This window comes from Rhipicephalus sanguineus, chromosome 7 (assembly GCF_013339695.2).
Source record: "Rhipicephalus sanguineus isolate Rsan-2018 chromosome 7, BIME_Rsan_1.4, whole genome shotgun sequence".
In the NCBI taxonomy this organism is placed as follows: domain Eukaryota; kingdom Metazoa; phylum Arthropoda; class Arachnida; order Ixodida; family Ixodidae; genus Rhipicephalus; species Rhipicephalus sanguineus.
This window is the reverse complement of record NC_051182.1, coordinates 138,576,731-138,598,810: the sequence shown is the minus strand read 5'-3', so window position 1 is coordinate 138,598,810 and position 22,080 is coordinate 138,576,731. Positions and strand designations below refer to the sequence as shown.

General features: G+C 46.5%; 1 pseudogene; it reads right to left on the bottom strand.

Annotated features, from left to right (window-relative positions):
- Positions 1 to 4,658: 4,658 nt before the first annotated feature.
- LOC119399071 (histone-arginine methyltransferase METTL23-like) lies at positions 4,659 to 21,154 on the bottom strand (annotated as a pseudogene).
- Positions 21,155 to 22,080: the final 926 nt, after the last annotated feature.

The following is a 22,080-nucleotide window of genomic DNA, read 5'->3' as shown; positions in this document are numbered from 1 at the left end:
CCACAAATTGCAGATTTCAGTGCACTGGTGATTACCACCCCCGCGTTGTGCATTTCAAAGCGACCCAATTTGCCTAATGTGTTCAATCTTAATTTCAGGTATGTAATGACAACCTGGACCAACGAGAGTAACTCTTGAGTGCTTCCAAGTACATCGTGGGCCCCGCCCAAACCATACTGATTGGTGATGTGGCCAAATTCAGACGCAAACGAGTTAGGACACACTAGAAGGCATAGTTCTATTTCCGCCACCCTGTATGATGTTGGCATTGCTGGTTTGTCTATTTGTAGGGCCTATGCAGTCTTTGGCAACGAGATGCATGCCACCACGGAAATCCCACCCCAAAGTTGCTTGTCATAAGGAATGTACTCCTTTATTCGTCCATCTTAGTATACAAACTCTACGCAAGGAGCACGGAAAGCCCAGCCAATGTTTGCGTCCAGCACTGAGCCATGTTTCAGACAACACTGGCTCAATTCAAACCTAACATTAGCCTCGCTTCCAATGCTAATTGGGCATGCTTCGTGGTCTCAAAACTGTGCTTTGAGGCAGGTGCGGGAAGGACCCGTACATTTGGTTTGATTACCAGCATGCAGGAAATCCACACAATGCACGCGCTGCTCAGAAAGAAAACTTTGAGAGCTGGAATGCAAGTTCGTCCTTCCACGCTGGAAGGTCAAAAAACGTGCGAGCCTTAAAGAATGTATGCGCAAGCCACAGAGTGCACTTGAGGCATGCATTTACACCGTTCCGTTAAATGCGGTATACAGGGTAATGCTAGTGCCAAGAGCTAACGTGCACGCTATAGCTTGACAGATGAAATAAAGAAGGTTTCACTTCGATTAGCAGAGATCAGAGACCTTTAGTTGAGCTACAAACATTCTATGAACAAGACATATGTTAGCTGGACAGTACAGCTAGACCCAAACACTTACTACCTTCTCAAAACATGCACATGCACGGTGTACAACGGTACGCTTTGCTACGAACGCATCATGTGAGTAGACGAAGAGGAGTAGAATGCATCAACATTGGGCAACGGCTTCAATATTGGGATAAATATCAGACATCTCATGTAACATATTGTATATGCATATATAACTGTGTATTTTTATTGACAGTGGGAAAAATACCTGTATTTGCATACCAGTAGTGTGCCATCTGAAACACAGCACAGTTAGCATTGGTGCAAGCTCTTACACATTTAGAGATTAGGTATCAACCTGTACAGCAACTGGTGTCTGAGTACTGTTTTCTGGGAAAATGTGGTGACGCTTGCATTCTAACCAGATGTGCTGAACAGATCACTTCACAGTGGCACAGTGGCAAATGTTACTTGCTTTATGTAGTCGTAACTACTAAGTGGTCGTTGAAATTGTTTTAAACACTCGAGCATTGTATAAATTGTTTAATAAGAGCATGACTACTGTCAGTCGCCGAGTTATCGGCCACGTTTTAATCGCTTTTCTTTTTCACTAGGCCCTTACCATTAACAATAAACGTGTTAAGCTGACAGCTTTCCCAGGGCTGCAGTCAACAAGTGTGGCTTGTACGTCTGCGGTGTAACCTTAACAACGCTGCGTATAACTTCGCTAGAGTGCCCCAACAGCCTTTTGGGTAGCAAAGTTGAAAGCGATGACAGGTTCAGTTATATATTTATTGCCGTACAGCATTACACATCAAAGGTTACAGTACTTATGATTATAAACAGTTACTAATTATAAATGGGCAGCAGTGAAGAACGCTTTTGGCATGGGGTGCGCGAGTGTCTGCTCCCATCGGTTGTGCAAGCAGTGTTATGCCGTTTTGGGAGCTCAACGTGAATCATTAAGCCGCAGCCACAAAAAGTGCGGATGCCATGCCAAGTACGCGGAGAGGCAGTAATGAAGAGCGTAGGATTTTAAAAAAGCAGCAAACATCGTATAGATCGTATGTACATACACTGTGTCATAACCACATACGTGGTTAATTAGAAATCACTCCAAAGCCACATCAACCGTGTGAGACATTGCTGCTTGCAACAATAGCAAATATACACTGATTAAGAAGGTTTTTTTTGGTCAATACCAGCCCAGTGCATGCAACATGAACGTGGTAAGCAAGCTCTGTTTGGAATGCGAAAGAATACCAAGAATACAACTTTAACTTCCTCACCCGCTACCACAAAGAAGGAAGTACTCGTGGAGAGGAAACCGTCAGCCTACGAACAGCATGCGTGGTTGGCACGACAGCCGGGTGAGGAGGAAATGCACTTTTCAACGCGTAACAAACGGCCCGTCCAGCCCGTCCATAGAAACGGCCTGTCATGCTCTTCTGTGGATGCAGTGCACAAGGATCACGATACCGTCCTGTGATACATTTTGTTTCATACGATTTCCTGGCGGCAACAATTGCTATAACATTACCAAGCGAAACTGCTCGATGTTTGAGTGCATTCGTATTGTATGTTTTCCGGATATTGTGCTTTTTTTTTCTTTTTTTTCCGTATGATCCAGGCTCTATTGTACATTGTCAGCTTTCCGGACTTTATTCTGTACGCTGGGAAACGGGAATATAGTACACTATGATGGCAGTTATTACCGAATACTGCACTAATTACATGCCATGCTGCGCTTGAAGCCGAGCTGCCAGCAGCAATTTCAGAGCAGATAACGTCTACCCATCAATTGCCATCAAACAACGTCAAAGTGGCAAGCTTTTGGGGACAGTGTGCACACTTTGCAAACTCCGCACGCCACCTCACACGGCACATTGGCACCGTGACTTTACCGAGATGCCCGAGCGAGTGCCATTTCACCTCCCGAATAAGTCTCGCTCCTTGCCCACAACTGCAACTCAGTCGAGGCGAAAACAGCGCGTACAGACGAGTACGAACAGACACAAGAAAAGGCACAGACTTGTGTCTGTTCGTACTCATCTGTACGCGCTGTTTTCGCCTCGGTATGAACAACCAACTAGCTCGAAACGTGTTATTCCAAGTGCAACTCAGTGCTAACTTGCAAACGCTATCACATTCGCATTCGTAACGTTAAGCCACCTATGGTGGTCCTTCGACAGGATAACACTGCACCCTAAGACGGCTGAGCAAGTTGATTACTTTAAACCACTCCACGCTGCGTTAACGTCACAGGCAGAACTAAGTGGCAGGCAATAAAAGACATTCAACTGATATTGGAAGCTGTGGTTGCACACACTAACAATTACCCTCTTGACAACACACAGGTAATACTTTCCTTGTGTGTAAGAATACCCAGTAGGGAATGTCGAGAAACGGCGGCGCAGTAACGGCACACCACTCAGAACAGCAACGCCAAGTTGACAAGGTCAAGAAATGCAAACGTTACGGCATGGTCAGCCCCGAAATGGAGGCATCAAAGCATCGCGTAGCAAGGTGAATGCGAGAAAGATAGAATGCAGAGGCAATGTGGTGTAGGTGCGTGAAACACTCACGAAGTGTTTTGTTGAAGAAAAACGTGGCAGCATGCGCCAAGGCAGGGGGCTTCTTCGTAGCGGTTGGGTCCAACGAGTGGAGACGCGAAAAGCGCGAAAACGAAGTGGTAGGAAACGGAGTCACAAGAACAAGCAGGAAGGATCTCAAACATCTGCGACAAGAACGATTGAGACACAACTCCACAAAGCCTGTGATTCGCCTGCACACTGGCCAGAACGAGCTCGATTTGAAGTTTTCTTATGACACTCAGATCAAGAGTCACCAACAAATACGTCTACGCCGACGAAACACATTCTCCAGCAGCATAACAGTCAACTGCCTATGTTTTTACTACACAAGAACCTTCTATCGAATTGTCGCGTGCAAACCATCCGAACAAAAAACAAGTTAGGAAACTTTACTAGAGGCACGTGACAGACTACAGCAGTTAGTACGTGACAGACTATGGCAGAAAATATGTCTATGTTCTGAGAGTCAAGACATCATCAAAACATATCTCCCAGTGGTTGTAACGACCAATAGCATATGTTTCAACCACACAAGAACCTTCTATCGTATCACTGTGTGCAAATGACCAAACAAGAAACTGCAAAAATTCACTTGATGTACATGACAGACTATGGCAATTGGTTTTCAACTTTGACACATTGCTCTTTTCAAGAAAAACTAAATGCACTGGCTTTGGTCTAGTATGTAGCTGGCTTCAGATCCAAGTCCCAATTTTAGCGGGGTGTCCTCATTCGTTCAGTCAACTGTTCAGCGCCCTGAAAACGGTCATGTACAATGACAGCTTGGCCAGTTCATGGCCAATTGAAGCTAGACTTTCACATCATTAAGACAGGAACAAGTCACCTCTATGCCTGGATGTCAACAACGTTCAGACGTAGGGAATGTGGCACAAATACGTACATATATCAGCATCGTTGTACACTACCTCCAAGACCGAACCTTTTAGTGGCACACCGAGACAACTTGGCATGTTTGCGGGAAATCAAAGCAAACTTTCATGCAGCAAGAGAAGTCTACGCAGCCACACGCGAGTGGCGTCCAGACGTGTCATACAGTTACACGGATACCTGGATGAGGTTGCATCCTGGTTGAGGACACGCGGTTGAGTATACACATCCACACAGCCGCACACTAGTGGCATCCAGATGTGTTGTACAGATATCCAGATTCCTGGTTGAGGGTGCAATGTAGGTTGAGGTCACATGCTGGTCGAGGATACCTGGTTGAGGGTGCAACGTAGGTTGAGGATACCTGGTTGAGGGGTTGAGACACCAGATTGAGGGCGCATCTTGACATATTTTTTGGAAAGTGGGTGAGAAAGCGGAACAAAACAACACCATGACTACGGTTGGGAAGATGTTTGACACACGACGTCGTTGACAATGGGCATCACGCTTCAGCCGTCACTGCTACATTTTTCTTCCGCTGCCAGTGGACGCCACGCACCGCGCAAGTTTGTTTCTTCACGTCTTCGCCTTGTCGAGGCAGCGGGTTCCACGGTTGTGTTGACGCTCATTACGAGCATCTCGATAGTGTGCGAGCCCGGGAGGCCCGAGCCGGCGAGGTTGGCGAGTCTGCCTCAAAGTTTTCGAGTGGAACTTGGACGCAGACCAAATTCCACTGCCGAGCAGGCCTTCCATCGAGTAGTCCGCACTGGAAGTAAGGCAAAGATTCAGTTAGAAGCCACTCAGGGTGCTGTCCATGTATTCTATGGCTGCAGTCAGGGTTCTCTCCACGGCATGAGTTAAATTTGGGTCGATGGAGGTGATCCCGATGGTTCGGATGATCGTGGCGACACGTTGAAGGACTGGACAGGCTCGGTTGTTCAGATCCTGGTAAACTTGAGGTTTATTTACACACTTTAGACAAAACAAAGGCCGGGCGGCCACTGAACAGCTCTCGCGACAACAATGGGCTGGGCCCGCACCAAGCGTTTCAAGCCCTTAAGAGATAACTCTAGTCCTTCGTCCCTGGATCAGAGTCGGCGCCAAGCACGACCTCTGTCCCTTCCGCAATCTCTCCGTCGAGCACCAAGCTCTCCTCTCTCCTCTCCTATTTCTTCCTTTAAATGCACCCTGTCTCGTCTGAGACCGCCTTACGGGACCAACCCTTTTTGATACTCCACCAATGAAGCAGAGAACTTTGTTTCTCTCAGAGACGTGTCTCCGCTTCCGCGTTCCCACGCTTTGCTGCCCTCACTATGCGGCAGCCAACTAAAACGCCATCAATCACATACACAGTCAACGTACACTGAAATGAACTACCACCAACGTGCCCAGTTTACTATGCCGTCTCGAACCTTGTCTGCAGCAAGATGCCGCCGCCTGTTGCAATTACTGCAAAACCACGTCGGTGCTCCTTCAGTGAGGACCGTCGCGACGGCGACACATTGTTTACGTTGTCAGTCTCCGTGAGATCGCTTCCACCGTACGGGTGACTCCTCCGCGAAAGGAGCGGTCGACAAAAGGTCGCGGGGTTCGGCTACAAAGGCGCGGGTAGAGGCGAACGGCCTAATGGCCCTTCCGAGCGCCCCTTTTCCGTCACGCGCCGTCCGCGATTAGTCACCGTTGATCCGTACGGGGGAAATCGTCCCCCGAACATAACTCCTTCCAACCCAAGAATGTTGTATGTACGCTTGTTGTACATTCAACTTCAAAATTCCATGCGGGGGGGGGGGGGGTATTCACATTGGAAGGCACCGACAACGCTTCATCTCACTTAGGCAAGTAAGCAAATAACATCGCACAAAGACAAACACTAAACACGAACACGTTATAGAAGATTCCCCAACATCACTACCGAGCGTCATGCCGGATGGCCCCTTCCCGATTGTTTGTGGTCAGTCAAACACATGAAGTCACGCATAATAGCACGAGGGGGGTTACTACACACGACACACACACGGAAATGCACTCAAGCAGGCACACCGCGCACTGTTTGGAACGTCACTCGCAGGTTGGACCCTGTACTGTACATTCCTCGAAGCACCATGGCAATTAGTCAACATATAGGCACAATGCTCTCGCTGTCTGGCTAATCTAAAAAAAAAAAACAAGAAAAAACTGACAAAGCGCGACAAGGCATCGGCCACACTTATTAAGTGATTGGCACTCGATCGGCCACCTTTCTATTCGCAAATTTCTGGCAGGTAAGGCAAGGTTCACAAGGCTTTTTAATGTCCGCCGCCATTGTTGGCCAAGAGAATGCACTACGAACGCGTTCTTTCGCTTCCCTCCTGAAAAAATGCCACCGGAAGGTACATCATGAGCGAGCACCAGCACTTCATTGCGACGTGTTTCAGGTAAGACAAGTTGGTAACACTGCCTCCCGTTCAAGAGTTCCCGGTGGAACAATAACTCACCCTCTGTGAACATTCCGTGTGTACCCTCACGCGCCTGCACCCATGGCAAACGCAGGGAGCTGTCCTCCCGTTGCTCTTTTACGAAGATCTCATTACCCGCCTCATTCGCCGTTACCCGTCCTGTTCGCTACCCCATTGAATCTTGCCGGTGCTCCGGCGTCTCCTGACACTCTTTTCATCCTCGTGATCAACTTCCTCAGCGGAATTCCGCTCCGCCCTCACAATATGAATCGCCAGTTCCCGCGAGTTTCTTTGAAGCTGTTCAAGCTTCTTTAGCGTGTCCGGCGTTAAGAGAGCGTCTACTCCTTCCGCGAGTTTCTCAGTAACCGCGCACAGTTCCATCAGCTCCGGAGTAATACCTCCTTCTGGATATGCAGTGCAAAGGGACGTACATCAGGTCAACGGGGACAGCCTGCCCAAATGCCCCTCTCAAACTCACTCTGCCTACTCCCTGTAGTTTTGCCCCTTCCGGAATAACGCCTTCCTGATCACTGTTATGTCTGATCCTGAATCTAAGCACGCGGTGACTTGCGCCCCGCACTTATCAACTCGATCCATGTTAATCTTGACACACCGGCATAGCACCTTTCGGGGATTAAGCTCTCCACCGCCGGTTCACATGCTACCCTCGCGGCGAGTCTCTCCGGAGGGAAACGGTCTTGTCCCTGTTCCGCGGGTGGAGGTGTCGTTTGCGAGCATTGCCACCGATAGTGTCCGCTCTCGCCGCATGCATAGCATCGGACACCCTTCTTTCGTTTCCCTGCGATAGCCTGTCTGACGTGCGGCGATCGAACCTTTCACATTCTTCGAACTACCGTTGGCTGTTTTACCTGACTTTCGATTACTCGTGCTCTCGTCATATTCTGCGCCAGTTCGCCAGGTCATGAGGTCTAGCCATTCCGCGGTCTCGTGCTGTAGCACGTATGTGCGCATGTCTTCGCGCATCAGCTGCTTGACCCGGTCTGAAATGAGCAACGCCCGCAGCTCCTGAACACTACTAATCTCTCTACTGCGGAGATAATAATCTAGTAAAATCTCGAGCCTTGTGGCGAACTGCCCCCACGTCTCATCTCCTTTCCGGCAGGCATAAAGGCGGCGTTTGTACTCCTCAGGGGTGAGCTTTAGTTCATGCAGGACGAGGTCGCGAACCTCCTGGTATGAAAGTACTCGGTTCTCAGCTCGATTTGCCACCAATGTGCGGCTATTTTCATTCAAAAATGGCACTATGATAGCGCCTTGTACCTCGTCAGGGATCTCGCAGCTTCTCAGCATGTTTTCAGCGCTCCGGAACCACGCCGGCACGAGCTCATCGGAAACCGGCATTGGCGGAAGAACTGCTCGCAACTGATCCGCATACCGCGCCAAACCACACCTGTCACTCCGCCCACTTCATTGCTCGCGTGCGATTGAAGCTTCAATTTTTGCAGCTCGATTTGGAGCTTTAGCGCTTCTATTTCCAGCTCCTTTACACGAACTTGTACAGCTGGATCGGCGCTTTCTACAGCACGCACATGTGCGCTATCAGTATCTACCGATGCCTCATCACGATCAAGCTCGTGGTTCTCACTAGTCCCATCTGCCCTCTGACTTCTGGTCACCCTAGTCGCCATGGTGCTCCCGGAGAAAACAGAACAGGGACCCACCTGTGATTTCTGTCGGTAGCTGCGTCGCCACGCTGGCTCCTCGTCGAGGCCTCAGTCAGCAGATCATGGGAGCCGCTTTCCAATGTACGTGGACGTATTCGTACCGTTCAGTGTCTGCCTTCTTGTTTGGGACGACGGTCGATCGTGCGATGCCTCTCGCAATCCTCGTCGCTCCAGCAGTCACCAGCCGCTCCGGGTGAGGTGTCAATGTCCGGGGAGAGGACGCTGCCGATCTTGACTGCAGCTCAGTTGATTGCCGCACTCGGTGTTGTCTCACGTTCAGCCTTCTCGAACTGCATACTTGCATGCACCGTTCCGAGGTACCTTTTTTTTTTGGTTCTCCGCCCCACCTTTCTTTGCTTAGGTTTGTGTGTGTATACACAGGACTGCAGGATGTCTCATTGTCCTCCAGGAAGCCGCCACGTCATCCTGCCGACTGCGCCAGTTAAATTTGGGTCGATGGAGGTGATCCCGATGGTTCGGATGATCGTGGCGACACGTTGAAGGACTGGACGGCTCGGTTGTTCAGATCCTGGTAAACTTGAGTTTATTTACACACTTAGACAAAACAAAGGCCGGGGCGGCCACTGAACAGCTCTCGCGACAACAACTGGGCTGGCCCGCACCAAGCGTTCAAGCCCTTAAGAGAATAACTCTAAGTCCTTCGTCCCTGGATCAGAGTCGGCGCCAAGCACGACCTCTGTCCCCTTCCGCAATCTCTCCGTCGAGGCACCAAGCTCTCCTCTCTCCTCTCCTATTTCTTCCTTTAAATGCACCCTGTCTCGTCTGAGACCGCCTTACGGGACCAACCCTTTTTGATACTCCACCAATGAAGCAGAGAACTTTGTTTCTCTCAGAGACGTGTCTCCGCTTCCGCGTTCCCACGCTTTGCTGCCCTCACTATGCGGCAAGCCAACTAAAACGCCATCAATCACATACACAGTCAACGTACACTGAAATGAACTACACCAACGTGCCCAGTTTACTATGCCGTCTCGAACCTTGTCTGCAGCAAGATGCCGCCGCCTGTTGCAATTACTGCAAAACCACGTCGGTGCTCCTTCAGTGAGGACCGTCGCGACGGCGACACATTGTTACGTTGTCAGTCTCCGTGAGATCGCTTCCACCGTACGGGTGACTCCTCCGCGAAAGGAGCGGTCGACAAAAGGTCGCGGGGTTCGGCTACAAAGGCGCGGGTAGAGGCGAACGGCCTAATGGCCCTTCCGAGCGCCCCTTTTCCGTCACGCGCCGTCCGCGATAGTCACCGTTGATCCGTACTGGGGAAATCGTCCCCCGAACATAACTGCATGCGACGGGGCAAACACTCCCTGCCACTCCGCTTCACCGCACTGGTTCACTGTTTTCAATAGACCGCCAACCACACCGACTGTCCTTTGAAATTTGCACCTGAAGAACCAATAAATAGCAAGTGTGGCAGCAATGCCAGCGAGCCATGCCTCCCACCACCTGGTTAGGTAAAAAGGAGCCTGAACAGGTTGCCTTGTGGTTTCAAAGATCGCCAACTCCAGAGCCAGTGCTAGAACACAAGCGCCCTGGCTTCCGTTTTCTATACATGTCACAGATGCCCCGACTGCGCAGCCAGAAATGAAATGTGGATGTGTGTCGAAAACAGGAAGTTTGAAAACTTGAAATTCCTAAACATTATATCCCATCTCCCCTCTAAACATGTCCATCCCTAAAAAATTTCTGAGGAGAGCCCTGGCTGCACTCTATGTATGTCCCAGCTAAACAAGCCCCCTCTCACATTTGAAAGATACAGCGTGAATTCAACATTCGTTAATATTGGTGACAAGATGGATAAATACTTGCTCACTTCTTCAGTGAAGCGTGGGTGGTGCACTTCGCTTGTCATTCGCGTCTATCCCTACGTACTATTCTTGACACCAAAGATTAAAAAATGGGGAGTATGTCCCTATCCCCCCCCCCCCCCCCCCATTTTGGCCTCACAGATTTCCAGCCACAGTATACGAAGTCGACAGTAAAACTAACCTTTCCAATTTTATATCCATGACAGTGAAGCCGCTGCAAGTGCCCTGTAGTAAAAATTCTTCCAGCAGCGTTAAAAAGCACTCTTGGTTTCTTGCAACAAATGCTGAACGAGCACCCTCCACGTGCGACCGTTTCACATTTTCACGTTTGTCCAAATGCAGAAGGTAAACCACAGAAATAAGTCCAATTTAACACTCTGTAGCCTTGCAATATTTTACCAGTTGTAAATGAGGTCGCACGAAAACTCGCCTACCTAGCGACACAGTGGTTAACGCCAATCATGTACAGTACTCATGAATTAATTAAACGGGACAATTTAGGGCTAAGTAACACACATGCCTTCGTTTACATTGTCTTCAGTTCGGGTTTACCAAGCTGTACTATCGGTGTCAAATGAAACATGAACAGCAGAGCGCATTGCCCAAGCATCAGGACTGTATAGTGCACACTGTCCTGGCCATCCCCACTGCCAGGCCCACACACCCGATTAGGCAGCAATGCGTGATCGAAAGCATGAATGTGGCTCACGAGCGACAAACCGCAGGATTGTATCTATTTCTAATCATAAGGGTGCAAAACTTGTACCACACACACCGTTGCTGGCATTTCATTTGGAGCCGATAGTACGTGTACAATTTTAATGTGCATCCATTTGCCCAATCTACGCTAGTTGTCCACAATAACCCGCTAGTCGGTGAACTTATCAATTTTATTTTGTGGCAGCGTTTTTGTGTACACAGGTCCACCTGGCTACAATTGGGAGTGAAGTGTGAATTTTCGTTGAACTCAAGTCTGTTTACACAACGCTAACTTAGCGAATAAGCCGTAAATTGATTGTGCTTCGCTTCGAAAGCAGCGCAGACTCTCGTTAACTTGTTTGGCGGGACATTCGCGCTTTCACGTAAGCTATTTCAATGCCATCCAACCCAGTGAGTTATGCTACTAACCCAGCGGCATGATCCTGTCCGCGATGGCTGTGAGTATATAGAAGATATGTCAGTTCTTAACGTTTCAACCTCCTGTAATGCTGGCAGCCTTTTAAGATGTATTACTAGAAGAAAATACATCTAGCAGTCAAGGAACGCCGTGCGACGCAAGTGAACTATAACCAAAATGCTCCTGTTCTAGCCAGAGCCTAGCAGACGACAAAAGCTGAATCCCCCCTTCTGCGTCACCGGAGTGCCGTTCGCAGCGCTGTCATCCGTGGTGCACGAAGTGAATAGTTAAGGTTAGCTCTGACGTACATGTTCGAGTCAAAATTACGCCGATATGACACGACCTGTGGATGCCTGGAAACGAAAGAACAAGCATTACCTAGCACTAAATTTTCACGTTTCAGTCCACGAGTACTGTAAAAAAGCATTCTTTTGGGACCCAACAATATTAAACAATATTAAATATAGGCATTGAACACCAGGATCCTCACCTTCGTATCTGGTAGGTGCACCAGAAGCGCCCGTGAGGGTTCTGGTGCAGCAGGTAGGACACGGTGACAATGATGTTCTCAAAGTCTGAAACAAGGCAAGTGTCAAAAGAGTGTCATATAAATATTAAATATACAGGGTGCCCCAGCTAACTCTAGGAAGAGTTTAAAAAGTATGCCGATGCGCTTTGCGACACGCAACCAAATGCATGTTGCCGGCTGTTTCATGGAGGAAGGTCCATTATACTTTTTGTTCTGATTATTGCTTAATAAAGCAAGATTAATTAACTAACAATTATGGGGCAAGGGGTGAACATGTGATGTGGTATTGTTTCATATTTCGTGCACACCTGCATTAAGAAGAAAAGCCCTAATACGTAATAGATAAAAAGTTAGAAACTGTCTAATCAAACGTCTTGAAACCGATCTACAACCTTGTATTGAGATTTAGCGCCAGCTTTGTTGCTTAAAGGGGCACTAAAGGCAAATATAAGTTGACGTTGATTGTGTAAATAGCGGTTCAGAAACCTCGTAGTGCTACTTATTATGCCAAGGAAGTGCTTATTTTGAAATAAAATCACGTTTTAGTGGGTCCGCATCGCGTTAGCGCACTTCAAATCGCCCACCTGAAAGCAGTATTTTGCACGTCACTGTTGCCGTGCCCAACATTGCCCGCCTTTACTGCACGGGTGTGCACCATTCGGGCATCCGGCAACATCACATGCATGAGGTATTTTGTCGAACTTTCTGCCAGAGCGACTTTCACGAGCGTGCTAAACACATGCGGCAGTACACTATACCGAAAATACCACTGAGACGCGACCGCGTGAGCGAAGCAGGGCACCGGGCGAAGCGCAGTTCAGCGAAACGGAACTTTCGAACCACGCGCGCTGTTCCCCATGGCAATGCCAAGAGGGTTCTTTTTTGCCATGAATCAAACAGAAACGAACAAGCAGCATTTTACTACGTCTCTTGATGCACGGAAAGTTCTTTTATTGCAGCTAGTTTGATTACGTGTGATTAATTGCAGCCGGACTCTCTCACGTCATCGAGATCGTTTCCAAAATCTACCGCTCGTGGCGCTCAATCGTGTGATACATTTAGCTTAATTCCTCGGTAAGTAGGGCACTGCTGTTGATAATATTGCCGTTTCAGATGCTGACATACATTGACTTTTACTCTGACATAAATTGTTATTTGCCCTTAGTGTCCCTTTAAGAAGTTAGAAAAATGATCTAGGCTAAATGGGCAATTAATTAAGAAGGTGAAAAATAGTGTGACTTACTCTGCAAAATAATTGGCAACACGCATTTGCTAGTGTCGTCATAAAGTGCGTTGGCATATTTTTAAGTCTGGCTAGAGTTAGCGGGTGCACCCTGTATCCGCTCGCAGTTGTTAGTTATGGCAGAGCAAGGGTATCTGAGACCTGACAAACATTTGAAATCCCATGAGTGCTCTAAATTTGAACATCCATTAGCTTTACGGCGTGAATACCTTTGGGGTCATAGAAGCAGTCGGATCCCAGGATGATGTCGATGGGTCCGAGCTGGAAGAGGGCCGGGTTGAAGAGTCCCCAGGAGATGGAGACCACGGCACCTCGTTGGCCGTCAGCCCGTTGGCCTCCACATTGCGCTGGCAGTTCTTGAGGCCCAGTGGCGAGCTGTCCGACAGGGTCACCCGGGCTCCCAACAGAGCTGCCAGGATCCCCGGCAAGCCGGTGCCAGCACCGATCTGTACCAAAGCACTCAATCAGTGATGCCTGTCATTGAGGATTCCATCGTGGCTAACCGATAAAGCGCTGTTTTCAAGGTACATGAACACCACATGTTGGTGGAGTGCACAGATGCTCACTGATAGTCACTAACCGATATTCTTGTACAGTGAACGCCGTTTTGAATGCGAAATAGCCTGTCCAATGAGGCATGTCATGTGCCTGGCTGGATTACTACTTCTCCTATGTATTCTGAATGCCACTACAGCGTAGACCAGTACTGCAATTTGCCTGTTTAACGAAGCAATGCATATATGTACATTCGAATCGTTGAATTGTTGTTTATAAACAATACGCTTAGCCACACATGTAACATGCAGTGGCCAGAATAAACGGATCAATGGGGCTGCAAGGTCATTTGGCGCTAACATTTAAGAACTACAAAAATAAAGAGGACGAATAAAAATGGATGAATAGATGGGCAAAATCCTCCATTTCTGTGGTGCAGCATTGTGGTTTGACGTGGTATGTATGTATCTATCTCTCCTTCCTCCCTGATTACGTGCAGAAGCACTTCATGATGTCGGTGGCATCAGGTCAGTGGCGGTTGGGCATTCAGTAAATTACTACTGAGCAGAAGAAATTGCCGACTTTTTAATAGACATTTTTTTTCTCGGTGCGCTTATCTGCTTCATTGGGGTCATTAAAGTTCACGAGGCATATGAGTGACATGCATAACAAATAATTATTGTGGCCCTCTCGCTTCATTACACAGGTGTTTACCGTATAGTAAGCACCCAATTCTGGTTGTGCACCTTCAAACTCATTGGAAACTCGTGCTCCTCCTCACAGAGTTGCCAGGTGCTGCTGAGCTGATAGTAAGTGAATAATCATCGCAAAGAAGCCCAAGAAAAGTGGCCGACTTTTGCGAAGAAGCCCAAAAGAAGAAGTTTAGTTTTATCAAACTTGAAAATACTTCATAATTGCAAGAAAGTCACCGAAAACGAAGGGAACATAATAATAACATTAATTATATTAAACAGCAAGAATACATTAGAAAATATGAGCACAACTATGAACAAAAGCACATATTTGCTTTTTAACAAGGTAGTGTCCACTGTGTTCAATGCACATTTGCCAGTGCCAACGCTACTTGTTGACTTCCCCAACGTGTGGTTTGATTTCAATGCTCGACTACAGAAAGTCATCAACAAACGCGCTATTTGTGAATGTGAAGAGCACTAAAATAACTATTTGCAGAAAAAACATGAGTAAGACAAAAAAAGTGCGACAGCCGAATGAAAAATTCTCCAAGTGACTCGGTGAAATAAGAAGCCCAAATCCGCTCACCCTCTGCTCCTCGGGCTCATCAACCCATAAGAGCACTTGGACTCACTCATGATCCCATGCTCACCACAACTCAATGACAGTCTCTCACATGCATACTCGCGTCCATTTAAAATCGTCGTCACCGACATTCATTCATGTTCACATTACCGGCACTCACTCATTTTCATACGCACATACTCGAAGTGTCACACATTACTCATTTCAAATCACGTCCCTATGTCGAGACATATTACTCATAAAAGAGTGTGTCAACATTGTGACCGCGCCGAACTTCTGGTGCAAAAGGCAGTGCCAGTACTACTTCCTGCATAAACAGAAAGACCGAACGTGGTGTAGTAGAGCCAAGAAACAATGCTTTCGGTGCTGTTCGATTCCCACTCTAACATCAACTAGCTAGCTCACCAACACGAAATATTGAAACAATTGACCTCAATGAATTCAACTGCCAACTATCTGTAAGTCCTCCGTGTTCGAAATATAAATATTACCACGTCTTTGTGAGTACAAGCAGCTACAAAAAAATTCAGGTCTTAGGTAAAAATGTGGGAGTGTGCATTAAAACAGATTTCAGAAAAAAGGCAGAAGTTGAGGAGACGATGGAAGCTTGAAGAGATGAAAGATTTGTGAACGCGGGGTGCCGCTGTAGCCGACATTTCAACAAGCGAACTTGTCGTCATCAAGACTGCAACCATGCAGAAGGTAAGTCCACTTGTCGAAACTTCAACTCCAGTGACACCCCGTGTTCACGAATTGTTCACCTCTATACACCAATCTGACACACTCAACTTGGGTGTTCACTGCAGCATGCATTACAAAGTGGTATATATTAAATATACACTACAAGGCAAAACTTACACATATTTTGCCCCCCCCCCCCCTCACCTTATGCCTTCTTTTCGAAAGTCACAGAAGTGTCTTGAATTTTGTGCGCAGGTAATTATAAGCACAAAAATATGGCACTACACGCATGTAGCAGCAAAGCGCGAGTGATAATAAACAGAAATTAACGCAGGCAGACAATGAACAATGGCGAGTCATTCGTAGAGATTCAGTGAGGTTATCTCGGGGCAAACACGACGGGAAGTGTTGACAGCTACGCGCGGCCTGAGCCATGCGCTGGCGAAGACCCACAACTTGGAGCAAACAAGGTCAAGGCTCTGTGCCAGTTTCGCTAGCGCGTCCATGGCCGCTATTACGCCCTTGGACGCATCAAGCCACAAATGTTGCCTCTGCGTTTTCACAACATGTGCAAAACAACGTGCGCACGGCAAGTCTATAAAGTGTTTCTGTTTAATGTGGTCACAATTATGCTGTGCTGAGTTCAGGGGCATAACTAGAAATTTTATGGGGGGGGGGGCGGGGGCTGAGGGTGTTCAACCATACTTCATGTTGTTTGCACGAGTGTGTGTACACATATACACATGCAAAACTGCAAAATTTCAGGTGGATTTGAACCCCCCCCCCAAACTCTCCCTCCTAGATACACCAATGGCCGAGTTCTCACACATTTCAATTTTTTTCCAGTGATACATGAATTTGTGCAAAAGAACTGTTAGTCCCAGCAGCCAAAGGCTTGCGTTGGCCCATAGTCAATATACAAATGGCAGGAGCTGCAAAGTTTGGTGCATATCCACTTCCTGGTGACAAAACAGTGAGGCAAACACATGCACATGGAACAAACCAAACAGTATATTATACATAAATCAATATATATTTACAAAAGTTCGTGTGCAAGTGACTAACAATCTGAGAAGAAAACTGAAGGAAAATCACGTGTCTGAGAATTTTTTTCTAACAGAAGACACAAAATTGTTAGCTATTCTATACCTCATGAGGTAATGAATTTCAGATTTTGGCATCGTAAAACTACATCAGTCATTTATCATGCATGTTACGAGTGGCTGGGAGGTTGGAATGAAGGACACAGCGGGAAATTATGCACTAGTTGTAGATGATCCACAGATGAAAGAATTTCTATTTCCAGCTGGAACAATTTCCGGTTCGATAATTCAGCTACTATACAGCACTATAACTCAGCTTGAAGTCGAAGAATATCTGGCTGGAATATGGCCGAATTCCAGCCGGGAACTGACAAAGCTCCAGCAGGACATTCATCCTCTTTGAGCTGAATTCCACTTCAATAATCCAGCTGAAACTGGAACTTTTTTCTAATCCTTACGTATAGAAAGACACTCACCTCGAGAATGCGTTTGCCCTTGATGTGCTCCCGGTTGAACCAGAGGTACTGGGCCAAAACGGGACTGCAGGGCCAGACGTACATGCCGTAACTCGGGTCCATCATCTGCAACACACACCGAGACGGGATGCATGTGTTTTTGACACATAGTTCTCACTATACAAACTATAACTAGCTACAAGCAGGGCCTCACGTGCAAACACCAGGCAAGCAAGTCACCCTAAGTTAGACCTTCCTCCCTGTAACAATGTTTATGACGAACTAGTGTTAGAATTCTTCAGAGCTGTAACCCGGAACACTGTGCCTCTCGAAATAAGAACTACGCGTAACATTAACCTTGCTTGTAAATGCTTTTTCTTGTCTTGTGAATTGTAACACATATTCCTCTGTAGACCTGTATATCATTAAAACTTGCATATGTATAAAACCTATCATTTCATGACTAATCATGTGCGTTGCTAACCTTTACGTACTTTCTATGCTGGACCAGCTACTAGGCACTTAGGCTACTGGTCCAAGTATTTTGTACACATTCTCTGTAATTACGTCTGAATAAAACACATTTTCGTTTCATTTGATTTCATATGTCACTATTGGGAACGACAGTTATGCTGGTGGTTTCGTCCTTGCAACCATCTATCACTTTTGATCACTTTCGAGAACACCAGCTTAAGTAGTCGTTCCATGTTTACTGCCATTGATTAGTATTTGTCACTTTCCAAGGATGGCAGTTTTAGTGATAGCATCACGACATTTGTTCTTATTTAATTGTTTAATTAATTTTTTTACAATACATCTAACCTCTATGACAGGGGTTCTTGCAGGGTGGCACAGAGCACATAACAAATCTGTTAGCCCACATAATAAATTCAGGCAATATAAAACAATATAACAGTCAATAACAATGTGAAAAATCAATATTTTACATAGTAAAGCAGCACACAGAAGCATTTGGTCATGCAAATAACAGAGTTACACTTCAACAAGAGCCTGAAGTTGGCCAATGTCAACTTCAGTGACTATGTGTACATCGCGGTCATTCTATTTTGTTACAGTTTGGGGAAAAAATAATATTTACAAACGTTTTTTTTCTGGATTGAAATGAAACTAACGAAAAAGGATGTCACTGCCTTGTGGATTAACCAGAAGAAAATTAAATATAGTCGCTCGTAGGGCTATTTAACTTGCCCTTAACATTTTAAACATGAACTTAAGGCGAGTGATTTCATTTCTTTTATCAATCATCTTCAATCACTACCAGTGATAACAGTTTTAGTGCTGGATTTACTTTCACTGCCATCAATCCCTTTCTGTCACTTTTGATGATGCTAGAATAAGCGACAGCTTCGCTTTTGCCATGAATGATCACTCATTATGACCACTTTTGGGGATACCAGTTGTAGTGCTGACTTCGCTTTCACTGCCACCTTTTGCCGCTCTGGCCAAAATGGTTACATAATTAGCTTCACTTCTCCAATCGTTTATGCCTGGGCATCAGCTTCAGTGCAAGCATCACTCTCAACATAAACAGTCACTTTTGGAGTTTTGGTCCATTTCGGGCATACCAACTTGAGCGCTAGCATCACTTTCGCTACCCTCTATTACCTTCACTTACCATCTAGGGTACCAGCTTTAGTAGCGGTGTCACTTTCGTTCAATTTAGACGGCATCAGTTTTTGGGGACATCAGGTTCACTGAACCACGGCCCCGACTGAATATACAAGCATATATAGGCAAGCTGCTCATCACTCCAATGATATGCTGTGCTGTATAAGTGAAAATGAGTCTCTTCAGAAACATTTCCCAGCATTAATTCTACGATGCCAGCCTTTGTACCTAATTACTTGCACAAATTGAGCATCACCCAGAGAAAACAAAAGTAAAACCTTCGTAATCTTGCTATACGGCATCGTAAAGCACAATTGCGTGAATTTCATAAAACAGTACACCTTTCGTGGAAATTTCAAACAATTACTTTCCTTCTGCCCCTTGTAACATGATTGCATATCGACTGTCACCGCAAAGTAGGTGTGCAGTCCTGGTGTACCAAATGTAATTAATAATTTGTCCTAAAAAACCACCGTCGACTGGGAGTCACCAGCCTTCCTCTATCGTTTCAATACAGACATTGCTTTCTACATGCCTGCAGTTGGACGTCATGTGTAAGAAAATGCACTAGTCGCTATTACCGTTCTTTATTCTTTTCTGTTTTAGGGGCGAAGCTCCTCTTAGTCTAACGTTGTCACGTCTCCGTTGTCCGGCGTAACCACCTTTGCAAACTGCCCACTCCTTCGTCTTTGCAAACATCCCACAATGACCCATCACCGATCCTTTGCAAACTGCCCACTACTTCGTCTTTGCAAACATCCCACTACGATCCATCACTGATCCATTACTTCACCGACCATAAAGCCGTTATAATGAAGGGGGAACGGAAGCCACGTCTAGCTACCACTTACGATTAATAAAATTTCTTGTATAAGTATATACAGTGTTTGTCACGTCTTTGATGATGTACTGGGCTATCGCTTTAATTAGTGATGGGTGAAACCACTGAAGATTTCATGGTGTAACCATGATTGCTTCAGGAGCTTCGCCCAAGCTCTTCATCATTCACCCGTGATATGCTGTGAATTTTTTGTGCCACTGCGCTCGGTAATACCTCACGGGGTTGAATTACCTGACTAAATAAATAAATAAACCAGAAATATAACACCAATACATTCGGTGTATGTGGTTACGTGTGTCACATAGGCCAGTTGTCTTCCAGTATGCTCCATCTTCATGTCTTTCAGCACCTTCACATATTTTGCACATTGTACAGTTTCATTCACTAACTGGCATGAAGGCCAGCTAGAAGGTTACATAATAAAGATCGGTACCAAGTATGTTTTTTTAAGTGTGCAGCACTTTAGGGACCGCGCTTGTCAACCATCCACTGTCTCATTTGGCATGGCCACGCAGTAGTCAATACAGGCCTAAAACGTGGCTAACAATGCTCAAAGCCATGTGAATAACTAACAAGGTTCAAAATAACATAATCTACAGAAATAACCAAGAATCACTCGCAATAATTTACCTAAAATCGCGAAAAACGCTTTCGAAACGTCCGGCTGATACCTGCGCCGCACAAGAGAGGGCGCCACCGCCTCGGCAAGCGCGCGGTTGCCAAGAGAATCGCTGGGTTGGCCGTGCTACGCACTTCCTAAGGTTTCACGGTGCATTAAGCGCAGGTTTTAGAACTACACCGAGACGTACATAAAACAAACCTTTGCGCGGGGATTTAGAACTACACCACATGAGACCTACACAAGAACTACACATTAGCGCGACATTAACCACAGAATTAGCGCTGGATCGGAGCAGAATTAACGCTACTTTAAGCGCGAGATTTAGAGTTCCTGCTTCCATTTTTTTTTCTTTAGCTCGTACGGAGCCTGCGCGCGCCATACGTGTACCGATGCCAAATCGAAATTAAAAGGCACCGGTTGCACGCATCAACAAGATGTCCGAAACCGAAACTGCTGCTAGAGCGTCGCGTTTCTTTCGCGCGCAGCGCGCCCTATCGCCGCTCAAACTGATAACACCGCGATAACACAACGCGCCGGATGCCCCCACTTTTTTTACCTCGATGATCTTGACAGTGAGGGACTCCTTGTGCGATTCGAAGACGAAAGTCCTCGTCTTGTAGCTGCCGTCGCCGTTCTCCATGTAGTCTGGCTGCTTCATCCGCTGTTTTTTTGCGGCTCAGTGCCATCGCCGATCAACGTCGAAGGGCCTGATCTCCCACGACTGTGTCGCGATCACGCTACATGCTAACCTCTACGCACGGCGCCTATGAAACAATAAGGGCTACGCCCCTGGCGAAGGCAAAAGAAGACACATGTCAGAGCGTAAAAAAAATATCATAAAGGCTAAACACTAAAACACAATACACCGACACACCGAAAACCCGCGCACGCGAGGTGCCTCCCTCCACTTAGCGCACCCCCATCTTTGAATGGCTTCGCCGCACTGCACCGACGGCAGCGCCCTCCTATATTCGCGGCGGCGCTGGCGGGAAACACGCCGTTGGCGGCGTCGTCTGCTCGCGTTCCCGGAGCAGACGACGCGAAGCGATCGCGCGCGTCTCTGGGACCACTAGCATTCTAGTTGACACAACTGTAACTACACTCAAATGTTTTCGATCGGCCTTAAATGATTATTTGCTTTTGGTGTGAGCACACGGAAGCGCCACGATGAAATTTTTTGCGAAATAACACCAATACACTAGACAAAAACGGACAGGCACTGCACATCTTGACAAAATTATAACGTTTCTTACACGTCTTTATTTTGCGCTGTTTTACTGTATTCCACATGTGCATAAATGAGGGACTGAGCTACCGGAAAGACTAGAAATTGGTCGCAAATGATTCACGTGCCTCCATTTTTTTCTTCTATTTTTAGAAACTGTGACTTCCGGTGTTTCAACATTTTGTATGCTTCAGACAAAAAAAAAAGAAAACAAGAACAAAACCTCTTTTTGCCGTCGGCCACTGACTTCTTGCTTTCCGATAAGCATGTGCACACAGCAATCGTTGTTCATTTAGTTATGAACACCGCGGTGTAACGCCCATTTTTTCTAATTACTGATATATGTTATTAACTATAGTATAACGATGTTTTTACATTCCAGTGTTCGGTGCTAATACTCAATAAGCATTCTATAACTATGTTCTCATGCTCCTGATATTACCCTTACTGCATTCCCCCCTCACACGTTGTACCGACGTAGGAGCCTGAGAGACTATTTGATTACGTAAATAATAAAATCTCGCTCACGCCGTGTATTGCGGAATAATTTGCTTTTCAGCTCGCTAAGAATTAATCGCGGATGACGTCTGGACATGATAATGTATTATGACCGCACATAGGCAAATGTG